Here is a 12,688-nt window from a genome sequence, read left to right as displayed (position 1 = left end):
GTTTCCTCGCTCCCACACATGAAACCAGATGGATGACCTTGGGCTCTCCACAGCACTGATAAAGCTGTTCTGACTGAGCAGTAATATCAGGGCTCTCTCAGCCTCACCTACCTCACAGGGTGTTTGTTGTGGGGAGAATAAAATGAAGGTGAAATTAAGCCGCTTTGAGACTCCTTCGGGTAGAGAAAAGTGGCATATAATCTTCTCAAAGATTAACATTATTCCTAGCATGAATTTTTGGAGTCAGAACTCACTTCTACTAATAGAACAGAAGGAAAGAAAGTCATTTCCTTTGTATTTATCCAGAAAAATTACAGAAGGGAAGGGAATGAACAAAGATAGGCCTAGTATCATAAATCAGATATGCTTCTCTATGTCAGGAGCTTAAACAGCTTAGGTTATACATAAGGGATGACAAGAGAGGTCAAGAGGATCCAGCTAGAGGTTCCAGTCAGAGGTGAAGATAAAAAATCAATCCTTTTGATGGATTTAGCTATTATTATTGGCAGGCCTAATTGGAGTTTTTAAACTATGAGTTCTATGGCGTTTAGATTCAGGTGAGTACCTGATCTGATCTGAAAGAACAGAAGAGAGTTTTAAGTCCAGTGGTACTTTAAGGACCGATAACGTTTCATTCTGGGAATAAGTTTTTGTATCTGAGGAAATATGTGCGCCTATGAAAGCTAACACTCAAAATAAAAGTTGTTGGTCTTAAAAGTGCCACTGGACTCACATTTTGTTCTCTGAGGTTTGTAATTGTTTTTATTGTGTTTTAAGAATGCTTTATATTGTAAACAGCCTTCAAACAGTCACTGAAGTTGAATTGAAACTGCATTATTTAGCATTTGGGAAAGCACCCAGATTTCTCAAAACTTAGCATATTGTATGAAGCCATAACCCTTTTATAGATGTCTGCTAATTCTCTCATGGGAGAAAGGCAGCTAATAAGTGTTGGAAATAAATTAACTAATTTAGGAAGAATTAACCTGAAGCATGAGAGAATTATGATAAAAGGGTTACGGCATGATACAATATGTTAATAGACCTGGGCACTTTCCCACATAATAATGAAGTTTCTCTCTACTTCAGTGACAGTTTGAAGTAGATTTTGCCATTTCACACCGTAAGCTCCAGTTGCGAAGTGCATTCAAAATGGATTGCAAGGGTGTTATTTAGTGTGTATGAAAATGTCCATCGTTTCCAGGAAGAGGGAGAAGTAGAATAACCTTCCTTAGATGTTCACTATAAAGTAATGCAGGCTGATAGCGGCTCTCTATACCACACAGACCTCCACCATCTTGGATACGCCATTTTAAAAAGAGAGCCAATCAGTTGATGAGCAAATGTTCCTCTAGGGGTGCACGAGGCAGTAAATGGTCCCTGTAGTGACCAGGCATTGGGCAGCAGGAGACACAGGGGCAAGGCCTCAGAACTTGGAAGGGAAGCTGAGATTCTTGATCCTCCCCATAGGTAACGCTTACAAAGGTCAGGTGGTGACAGCGGTTATCTGAGAGAGAAAGAAAAGCCTGATATTAAGAACACCTCGGAGAGCAGGGTGGCAAACAATGGGCCAGAGCAGTCCCTTCAGCCAGAGTTTATTTGACCAGGGCTGAATCTGCACGGAGCTTTTATTCCAATCCCAGATTGATTTAGTCCCTGCCGTCTCCACTGAATGCGATTTCCATTTTGATTTTGTCTAATTTAAAATTTCCCTCTGCAACAAGCATGATTGGCCAGAGTGACCCTACCTTTCCCCTGCAATATGCTAGAGTGGATATAACCCTCAATATTTGAAAAACCAGCATGAGAAAACATGCTGCTCTCTGCTTTTCTCTGAAATAACTAGCTGCTGAGCCTCTGACAAAAGCCCTGATTGGCCAAGGCTTCAGTTCAAAGGCTTCCTCATTCCCAGGCTGCAAGGCTCCCTTTAAGGAGAAGCCCTAACTTCTCTCAGCAGAAGCTCCAGAAGCCCTAACAAGAGATTTGCCTCTTGTTTTTTTTCTCCCTCCTCTGCTGTCTCCAATCCCCCCACCCCTACTTCAAGAAAACAAAGAGGCTCCTGCTGTGCTTGGTTCCCGCCTCCTCCTTCTGAGCTTCCCTAACCAAGTGCAGAACACTTTTCTGTTTCAATGGGGGGGGGAGGACCCAAGTTCAAATCGATCTGAATTCAGCAGGATCCACAACGGAATAAACAAAGTAAGTGCAGATGCAGCCCAGATTTCGATGCCATTTTGGTGCTTTCATGGTGCTTTCAAAAAGGTTCACAGCAGTTCTCATAGAACTATACTAAAAGCATTACAAAAGCTCACTAAAATCATTGTCAAATGAAAACCAGGTGCCAATCAACAGCAGCAAGGAAGCAGCCACCATGGATAAGGTGCTTCTATGATTCCTCCCCGTCTTATTTTCCATCCCGATTCTTATTCCTTGGGCTATGCTTGGATTTATGCTGCCTTTTCCTCAGAGCAGGACTGCAATTGGTGTTTATTCCTCAGTTGCACTTAACCTGCTTATTGCTTCTCTGAGAAGAATGTTATTCAGTTTCATAGAAGAAGAAAAGAGGTGTATTGTTTCATTATGAACAAACGGCTTTATAATACGATTGCGTCAGCTAAATAGTGAACTGTTTTGACGGGATCAGACTCTGCCAAAGGGCTTTTGACATAGTAATGTCAAAATACGTATTTCGGCATAAACAAAATGGACTTTTTTTGCACAGCAAGGTCATAAATGTGTCTACTTTTATTGTCCCAATGCACCTACAGTGCAATTCAACTGTAGGTTGGTAGCCTTAGATAAAATAATCTGTATCCTTTACCTGTTACTGCCCAAAAGCCAGTCTATAAGGGGTGTAAAACAAATTTCCCTTTCCAAGTGTTGTATCTAGAAGAAGAGTTGGTTCTTATATGCCGCTTTTCCCTACCCGAAGGAGGCTCAAAGCGGCTTACAGTCGCCTTCCCATTCCTCTCCCTTTTCTCCGAAATCTATGGACCTGCCAAGGACTGAGCTTGAGGTCTGAGGTGGGATCATAGTTCTGAGTATGTGATTGGCCTTCTGCCGGATCCAGTCATTTTAAAGGGAAACTGACCAATAGTGTGCACTGGCAGGAAGTTCCTTTTATTCCTTTGTGTATATAAATTTTGGGTTTGTGTGGGTGTCTCAGTTCAGTTTCAGTTCCCTGTACCTTAGAACTAATGTCACAATAAAGAGCTGAAATGAATTCCCTTTCTTGGTCTCTGAACTCAGGGATTTAAACTAATCCCCACCAAAAACAGACTCACTCTTCAGCTTCTCTGTAGACTGAGACCAAAATCATACATGCATGATGCGGCGCATAGGCACAGTAAACTGCAGAATGGTTGAAATGTCAATTAACCTTCTGTATGATTACCAAGTGATAAAAAAGGAAAAAAAAGGAAAAAATAATTTTCTATGCTTTGCATGGCAGAAACCTGATACCATTGATTGATTTAGACCAGGGGGGGTCAAACTGCGGCCCTTCAGATGTCCATGGACTACAATTCCCATGAGTGAATGCTGGCAAGGGCTTATGGGAATTGTAGTCCATGGACATCTGGAGGGCTGCAGTTTGACTATCCCCGATTTAGACAATGGGAGTAGGGCGGAGAAGTGTTTTAAGTGCCATGTTGTGTATTCAACCATAGCTTTTTTCCCCCTGGAAAAATCACCTCCAACTTGGAGTTCATCTTTCATAGTGAAGAACTCAACAGATATGTTTGCACAGTGTCATCACAAGTATCACAACACATGAAGGCAGGGCACCCCTGGAAGAGGTTGAGGGTCTTTGCAAACACAGGGGAATCCTACAGATAGGCAGTACACTAGGATATTGTAAACTGACAAAAAGAAAGATACCACAATGCAAAACCTCTGAGATAAGTTTAATACGCTAGGTTTGAGGCAGCTAAGAGTGAGTCAGAAGGGGGAGAAATCTAGCCTGCTGAAGCTCAAGAGGTTATAGAATCTGGTGGACTGGGGGGTGGGTGACTTCCAGTTAGGAGATGGAATGGCCTCCTTCCTACAATTGTTTGTAGGGTCCCTGCATTTCCTGTTACATTTCTGGCTTTTGTGGCCAGGGGAAGATGAGACACATAACCAGGAGAGATCCAGACAGCTGAATTATCAATGAAACTGGCATCAATAAAGCATTCAAATGATCAAACCAGTTATTTTATTTCTGGTACGTGCTTTGAATGTAATTTACCTATAAACTGGGAGCCATCCTTTGATCTCTGTGAAATTGGCAGCCACGAGTCCTCGCATAAGTGATCCGGTCCCAGTTGGATGAAAACAAATTTCATCCCAGTTGGACGAAAACAAAGACAGACATTACAGCTGGAAATATGCTTTGATTTAATTATCTATAAAACCAGGGGCCTTTGTCCTATCTATGTGAAATCTGCCAAGCAGGTTCCTTTGGGTGTGAGAAGGGCAATATCCTGTCCTCGACACCCCACCTCCCCTTGTTTAATTATCTTCATGTTTGGTATAATATGCCAGTCCATAAACAGTATAACTACTGTCTGGAGAGAAACATTCTCCTTTCTGCACATTGCTCTCACATTCTTAATGCCCATATTCTTTGTAAAACTCACAAAATGCCATTAGAAAGCAATCCATTGTTCATGTTTGGTAGCCTGTACATCAGTTCTTCCATGATTGGAATCAGGATGCAAACATTTGCTAATTCCCCATTATGTTTTGAAAATATCGCCACTTTTGGCTTCTTTGTTCTTTTGGGGAGGACATGAAAGTCCACTTCTGCATATAATAAAAACAAATTTAAAATACCTCACGAGCAAGCCTGCTGTTTGCAGCTGCAGCCGGTGGCTGTTACATTATGCATGATTCTTGACTGTTCAGAGGCAAGCAAAGGGAGGGAAAGAAACACAGCGGACCATCTTCCATCAGTGAATTCCAGCGCTAAGTGTTTGAAGTTCATTGCCTCTGATAATTATGGTAACGTAGCACTGTTTGCAGATTCAGAAATGTGTGTTGTTAATAATGATGCAATGTTCTCTGTAACACAGACAATTAAAATTAATTTTAATGCAGGGAAAGCGATTGCCTTCCTATTGCATCCACCTACAAATAGATTGCATACATTATCGGGCAATAAAGTTGCATAAATTACTGGCCATTACGTGGTCGAATTTTTCTAAGTAATTTAACAGCTGCCTCCAACATTGCTACGGACACACATTTTTGCTACCTGGTGGTTTTCCTCACTGTATTTCAGTCAGCATGGCAACCCTCAGGGCACTTGTTATTTGTAACAGGTAGGCAGAACTGTAGGCTGCTTCAATGGGCAGGACCGATTTGCACATCAAACGCTAAGAAATACATTCTTGAGATCAGCCCTGCTGAAACAGACCAAAGGTCCAACTAATTCTGCAGCAGCCTACCGGATACACTTGGAATTTGAGACAGAAATGGCTGTGAAAGCATGAAACCTCTGGGAAAGACTTACTTTATCTTACTTTGACTTCATTTATACTCCATCTTTCTCCCCAGTTGTCATGTCCATGGTCGTGGCCAGAGGCCCAAGGCCAGTGACAAACAGGAAGGTCCTGGTGCTTGGATTTTGAGAGACGTCTCCGGTCTGACACAAGAAGTCCAGGTATCACTGCAAGACAAGGTTGAAGAGCTAAGATCTGGTCTGGTCCGAGGTCAAGGCACAAAAGGATCCCAGGCAAGTCCACAGACCACAGTCAAGTTCAGAACAGAGGTCACTGTATAGGGAATGAAGAGACCACTCTGAGTCCAAGAGGCATGGTTAGGTCTAGGTCAGGGGTAGTCAACTTTCAGTCCTCCAGATGTCCATGGATTACAATTCCCATGAGCCCCTGCCAGCAAATGCTGGCAGGGGCTCATGGGAATTGTAGTCCATGGACATCTGGAGGACTACAGGACGACTACCGTGCTGGTGGGTGGTACTGGCTGTGAAGCTTGGGTCTGCAGCTATGGCTAACCCAGGCATTTTCCCAGTCAAAAGTCTGAGGCATTCATCACCTGCTCTCGAGTTTCCTTTAGACTCTCTGTTAGCTAGATCTGGTTGAGGACTGACAGAGCTGTATGGTGAGTCATGACACTGGTGGGGACACAAAGTAGCTGGCCTCTTCCTCCTGTCCTCCATTTTATCCTCACAAGAACCCCGTAATGCAGGGATGGCCCAACTGTAGCTCTCCAGATGTCTTTGGACTACAGGAGAAACTAAAGGAGGTGGTAGTTTGGCTGCTTTTGAGTAAAGAAAATCAATGCTAGATTCATCCAACCTAGCCAACTACCACCCAGTTTTGCAGTTGCTGTTTCTGAGTAACGTGGCTGAGTATGCGGTTGTGGAACAACTATAGAGCTTCCTGGAAAAACATCGGCTCTTGATCCATTCCAAATCAGCTTCTGACCTGGTTATGGGGTGGAGACAGCTTTGGTTGCCCTCACAGGCAATCTTGGAAAACAGCTGGATCTAGGCAAGTTGGTGCTGCTGTTCTTTCCAGATCTAACAGTGGCTATTGACACTGATCATAGAATACTCTCCCAATGCCTAGCCAACACAGGGATTCAAGAGGCAGCTTTTAAATGGCTGCAATCCTTTCTCTCTCTAGGGTTGGGGACAGAAGGCGTTGCAAGGGCAGAGAGCCTCCCAGCAGCATGCCCTAGTATGAGGGGTCCTACTGGGAGCTATTCTCTCCTATGCTGTTCAACATCTACACACACACAACCTCCCCCAGCTAATCCTGAGTTTCAGACTGGGATGTCACCAAAATGCTGATGATACCCAGCTGTATCTGCTGATGGACAACTACCCATCTACACCATCAGATTTACTGGCCAGTTGTTTGGAGGTCATGGTAGACTGGTCTAAGCAGAGTTGAAGGAGTCTAGTTAACAACTTTGATTTCTGTTAGAAGCCTCGGCATGATCCTGGACTCTTTTGTTTTCTATGAAGGCCCAGGTAACAAACATTGCCTGCCATGCTTTTGACCATCTCCACCAGGCACAGCAACTGGCATCTTGTCAACAGTCAACCTAGCCACCACTAGCCACCAACCTAGCCACCAACCTAGCCACAACCTAGCCACAACCACCACTAATCCATACAACAGTCACTTCTAGACTAGACTGCTACAACTTGCTTTATGCAGGGCTACCCTTGAGGCTATGCTGGAAACTTCAGCTGGTCCAGAACACAACTGCACCAATCTTTACAGGGACCCAATGGAGAGCACATATTTGATCTGTGCTCGGCCAGCTACACCGGCTCCAGATTGAAGACTGGGTCAGGTTCAAGGTGTTGGTTCTCACCTTTGGTTCTCACCTTTAAAGTCATAAATAGTTCAAGACATTTGTAAGAAACCTGGTTCTCACCTTTAAAATCATAAATAGTTCAGGACATTTGTAAGAAACCTCCTTTTCCACTAGGTTTCCCCAAGAAGTTTAAGATCTAGTGGGCAAAGCCTGCTCAAAATCTCCAGCCTCAAAGCGATCCAACTGGCCTCAACCAGTTGGTAGAATGCTCTGTGGAATAAAATCAGGGTCCTATTGGACCTTAAACAGGCCTGTAAGAAAGAGCTATGGTTGAGGCAAAGAAATAACAATATTCTGGCCTCCCTACCTCAAACATCCAACTTACAGCTAACATCTACTACCAGCAATGATGGATGTACCCTATGTGCCCTCTCTCTCTCTACAAAGAAAGAGGTGGTTTGTCTGAAAGAGTGAGATTTATTTAAATGCTAATAATTGTAGTATTTATGAATTATTGATTTTATATGATTTATAAACTTTTGTGAGCTGCCACAAGCCCCTTAGCATACAATGAAAATAAAGTTAAAATAATAGAATTGGGTGCTTCAGGATCATCTAGTCCAACCTCCTGCACAAAGCAAAAACTCACAACTACCTGCCCACCCACAGTGACCCCGATTCCATGCCCAGATGATGCCCCCCCCCTCAAGAAAACCAGAATCCCTAGCCAGTCTGGCCTGGAGGAAATCTGTGTCCCGACCCCAAAGTGGCAATTGGCATTTCCCTGGGCATGCAATAAAGGGCCACAAGAGCCAAGCCCTGGCACAACCCTTCCAGCCCACTCACTCACAATCTGCTGAAGCCTCTGCCTAAAAACTTCCAAAGAAAGAGAACCCACCACCTCCTAAGGAAGCCTGGTCTCCTGAGGAACTATAACAATTTCTCATTGTTTCCACTCTACTTTCTTTGAGCTAAAACAGTCCCTTTAATAACTTTTTTGTCTTTTGTACTGGACGTTTCACTGTGCCTGTATCATCCTGTGGTAGTCTTTTCTGGAGCCTTTCCAGGGGAAGGGACTACGGTATTGGGGAGGTCAGCCCAACACAATTTTTCATTTTCATTTCGCTATGCTGACTCAAACCGCTGCGTTCTTTTGCTTCCTTCTGCTTGGCCCGAAGACTAGGCCTCAAGCTGTTGAGGGGAACTGAACCTTTAGAAGGTGATCGCCTCAGCGGCCCGATGCTGCTGTCAGATAAAAGAGCACAGACGGCTATCTCTGGCCTTGGGCAGCAGATGCTCATGAAGTAACTGCCAAAAGGAGAGAACACATGTGTGGTGGCAGAGTGTCACTTGGTGGCAGCGGATTAAGGAAACCAGTAGGATGCCTGTTTCTTCATTTAACAAAGTGACATGCAGTGGAGTGAAAGAGAGGGACAGCCTCCAACTCGTAAACGGAACGCAAACAGGGAGGAGCCCTCTGAGATATGTCACCGTGGCAGTTTTTGCTAAGATGAATGTGAACCGTTCTGCACCAAGACATTAACAAAGAGACAACATTATGCACTCCCTTTCTACAAGGGGCATGGGTAGGCAATGAGTTTGTCAGGCGTCAATAGCGAATGGTAGTGGTTGTGTAAGTAGACCTGCCGAGGACTGAGCTTGGGGTATGAGGTAGGACTGTAATCCTGAATACATGATTGGCCAGAGCGCATCAGATCCATCCACAGGATCCAGTCAATTTAAAATGAAACTAACCAATAGCTCTGGCTAGCGGGAAGATCCTTTTGTTCTGCTCTGTATCTAAGTTTGGGGGTTGTGGGGGTTTCCCGGTTCAGCTTTGCCTCTTGTGCCTCTGAGGTGGGGTCACAATGAAGAGCTGAAATTACGGTAACTCCCAATGTCCTGGCCCCTGAACCCACGGATTTAACAGCTGTGAGATCATGACTATTCAGGATATAGATTTCCTCAGATACGAATTATACAGGAACTAGAAATAAAGCCCGCTGCTCCGAAAATACAGCAGGCGCTAGCGGGGTGGGCTTCTGCGGGGCCGGGGACGGTGCTGGGCGGCTCGCTGAGGTGCCCAGCGCCGTCCCCGGCCCTGCAGAAGCCTTTTTGGTCCCACAGTCGGGGGAAGGGACGGGGAGGCGCGGGCCTACCTTCCCTCTCGGCGGCCAGCAGAGAAATGGTCGCCATGAGGTGAAGGTTTGCCCTTGTGGGGAATGGGACGGGTTGGGAGGTGCTTTGCGCCTCCCAATTGGTGTTTGCTGGGCCAAGCAGTCAATCAGCAGCCGCGTACAGCGCAGCTGCTTATTGGCGGTTTGGAACTGGACTGACAAGCGGAGGGCCCAATCGGGAGGCTTCACTTCACGCCTCCCGATTGGGTCCTCCGCTTGTCAGTCCAGGAGAAGGGTCCAATGGGCACCCTTCCCTCCGGGCCCTTACTGTATTATTTAGTCTGCTCCGCGGGAATGGTTAACGATGCTAATGATGTGGTTTAGAATCCAACAAATCTCATATAAAAGCCAAAACTAGAAAGCAGTTTAGTGGTTTGTGTTTCAGACCAAGACCTAGGAAGCCCAGTTTTAAACCCCTCAGCTGTTAAGTTTGCTTGGGAACTACGGGCCAGTCACTGTAGTCATTTCAGACAGTACAACCATGGCACCCCTCCTACAGCAGTATTGGCTGCTGGCAGTGCTCCTAATATGCATGGCCAACATCTAATGTGAGAAGAAGAAGAAGAAGAAGAGTGGGGTTTTTTACCCTGCTTTTCACTACTGGAAAGAGTCTCAAGCAGCTTACATTCGCCTTCCCTTTCCTCTCCCCCTAACAGACACCATATGAGGTAGGTAACACTGAGAAAGCTCTGATATAACTGCTCTGTGAGAACAGCACTAACAACAGGACTGCAACTGGCCCAAGATCACCCAGCTGGCCACATGTGGAGGAGCATGGGAACAAACCTGGCTCTCCAGATTAGAAGCCACTGCTCTTAACCATTACACCAAGGTGGCTCTCAAAGGAATGTATGAATTTTCCATCTTTGCGCTACACCCAGTACCTAAGTTATCACAGATTTTAAAAGGCCAAGAAAGTGGAAAATGCGTGGCGAATCCTGCCAGCTGGTCAAGTTTTCCTGGGTCCTCCAAAAAACATCTTGGGCCATGAGGTGCAAATATAAGAGAGTGGGGCAGATTTTTTATGCAAAAGCTAATTAGTATAAAAAGAATCTTGGTAACGTTAAACACTCTCAAATGTGTTGCCTAGAAACTGAGGTTGATTTATACCTGACAGCGAGGGGTGGGGGTGGGACAAAATTCCCTGGGCCTGAGTCAGCTAGAGAGACCCTGAAGCCAGGACCATACTGGGTATGCATTTAAAAAATGTCTAACTCAGTTCTGCCCTGCAGCCACTAGGGATGCAGGGAAGGCAGAGCACAGTAAACAATTCTGCTTTTTACTCTCCCTGCCTCTGTGTAAATTTAGTACAAGGCCGCAAAGACTTGCATATCCTTATATACTAGATGCAGGCAAACCCTTGCCTCACCTATCGGATGCAGCTAAACCCCACTACCAAGCCGGCACAGCTCATGTGACTGCTAGGATGCAGCCTCTTAAAAAGGTAATTAATCCCCAGTTGGGGCGTGCAGTCAGCAAAAATCAAGCTGAAAAAAACCCCCCTGAAAAATACCTTACTGGTGTTTTCTGGATATTATTTAAGCTGGATTCAGATCAGAGGATTTGATTGGCTACTGGTACAGCTGAGCTTAAATAAAGCCTAATGTTTTACACTTCCATTCGGGTATATTCAGCTATACCAAAGATCAGCTGGGAAAGAGGGAACTGAGAACTCTGGACCGCCTTGGCTGGGGCCGACTCCACTTGCAGCTTAAGTAAAATCAGTCCTTTTCTTTGCGGGTCTATTGGACCTCAAGAAAACAGAGATTTCTGAAATATCCTGGATCCAGATACCATACCGGTATTGCTTTCTGTGATTTTCAGACATCTGTTCCACATAATATATTTCTGGTAAGGCCTTGGAGGAGGAGTGTGTCTCATGGCTTAACTGTCACTCAGCACTTAACACCCACTCAGGGCAGCTGTCCCCCATCCCTGATGCTGAAATATTTCCCAATAGACCCAAACTAGTTTTTAAAAAAGCACACCCTTTAGAACTTAACAGCATTGGGAGTGTTCCTCCGGAAGCGGGTGGCCAATTTTGAGATTCCTAGTTTTATTTTCTGATGAGTAATGCTAGCCACAAATGGACAGACAGATGGACATGTGGATTCTTCTATTATTACTGAGGCATGGTAACAGCTAGTCAGGTGACTTGTTTTGTTACATTATTTGACGGATCAGGGTCACGTGAGGGGTAGTCCAAGTGGAATTTTTGTCCGAGGGGCAATGTTGGCTCTCGGCAGCCTTGCTAGCAGCTGTTGGAACTATTCATTTGTTTATTGTTTGATTTGTTTACCTCTGAGGTTTGCTGTCTCGCAGCAGTGAACAAAAATCCAGTTTCCACAACATTACATTGCAATAAAACAATAATACTATAATTAAAACCACTATATTTAAAACCTCTGTCTTACAGGCCCTGTGGAACCTAGCAAGCTCCATCAAGGCCCTGATCTCTTTGGGGAACTTGTTCCCTCAGGCACTGGTTGAGGCCTGACGTATTTCTTTGGAGCCAGGTATAGGCAGCTGGTTGTCGTTGGCTGAGCATAATGCTATCTGAGGAATATATTCAGAAAGGCAGTCCTTTAGACATGCAGGTCCTGGACCACGTAAGGCCTTGAAGTTAAGTACCAAGACCTTGAACCAAATCCAGAATTTGACTGGTCTTATATGGACTCTGCACAGTGTCCGGGTGACAACCTAGGCAGCCGTGTTCTGGACCAGCTGTAGATATCAGAGTATGGTCATGGGAAGGCCTGTGTAGAACAAATTACAGTAATCTAGCCTGGAAGTGACTGATGCATGGATCATTGTAGCTAGGCATTCTGGGGCCAGAGAAGGCACTAGTAGTAAACATCTGTGTTACCGTTGCGACTTGAGCCTCCATCTTGAAGGAAGTACCAAAAATCACTCCCATGTTTCTGGCCAATTATGCAGCAGTAAATTGCACTCCGCCCATCCTGGGAAGACACACTTCCTGGTCTGGTCCTTGCCTCCCCAGCCAGAGGACCTCTGTCTTTGAAGTGTTCTGTTTTTAGTGAACCTATATATGAAATGAAGAACCATGCTTTATATGTGGAACAAAATCTCTAAAGAAACACCATTGCAAAAATCCAAATAAAAAAACCCTCTTCTGCATTCTGCATATTTACTAAATGACTGCTTATTGACTGGAAGAATGGCTTGGAGCAGATGCTGTACCATGTAGCAAGGGGCACCCTGCTATGAGCATAATTCGAATT

General features: G+C 44.9%; 1 long non-coding RNA gene across 1 annotated transcript; it reads right to left on the bottom strand.

Moving 5' to 3' along the window:
* Positions 1 to 4,409: 4,409 nt before the first annotated feature.
* On the bottom strand, positions 4,410 to 12,483 carry LOC143840747 (uncharacterized). The gene is made up of 3 exons (XR_013232372.1): positions 12,313 to 12,483; positions 5,492 to 5,647; positions 4,410 to 5,040 (listed from the first exon to the last, which is right to left on the bottom strand). It is a non-coding gene; the product is annotated as an uncharacterized LOC143840747 (long non-coding RNA).
* Between the last annotated feature and the right edge of the window lie 205 nt (positions 12,484 to 12,688).

The sequence above is a fragment of the Paroedura picta genome, chromosome 6 (genome assembly GCF_049243985.1).
Source record: "Paroedura picta isolate Pp20150507F chromosome 6, Ppicta_v3.0, whole genome shotgun sequence".
NCBI lineage: Eukaryota > Metazoa > Chordata > Lepidosauria > Squamata > Gekkonidae > Paroedura > Paroedura picta.
This window is presented reverse-complemented; position numbering and strand designations above follow the sequence as displayed.